Consider the following 351-nt stretch of genomic DNA (forward strand, 5'->3'; position numbering starts at 1 on the left):
CCACTTCCGGGGCCCACTTGGTGTATGCTTGGGCTGAGCTTGATCTATCCACGAGCTGAGACTTTTCTTGGAGTTGAACTCTGAGTTATAACGTGTTTTGGGCGTTCAACTCCGGATCATGACGTTTTTTTGGCGTTTAACTCTAGACAGCAGCATGTACTTGGCGTTCAACGCCAAGTTACGTTGTCAATTTCCGAATAAAGTATGGACTATTATATATTTCTGGAAATCTTTGGATGTCTACTTTCCAACGCCTTTGAGAGCGCGCCAATTGGAGTTCTATAGCTCCAGAAAATCCATTTCGAGTGCAGGGAGGTCAGATTCCAACAGCATCAGCAGTCCTTTTGTCAG

The sequence above is a fragment of the Arachis duranensis genome, chromosome 9 (assembly GCF_000817695.3).
Source record: "Arachis duranensis cultivar V14167 chromosome 9, aradu.V14167.gnm2.J7QH, whole genome shotgun sequence".
In the NCBI taxonomy this organism is placed as follows: domain Eukaryota; kingdom Viridiplantae; phylum Streptophyta; class Magnoliopsida; order Fabales; family Fabaceae; genus Arachis; species Arachis duranensis.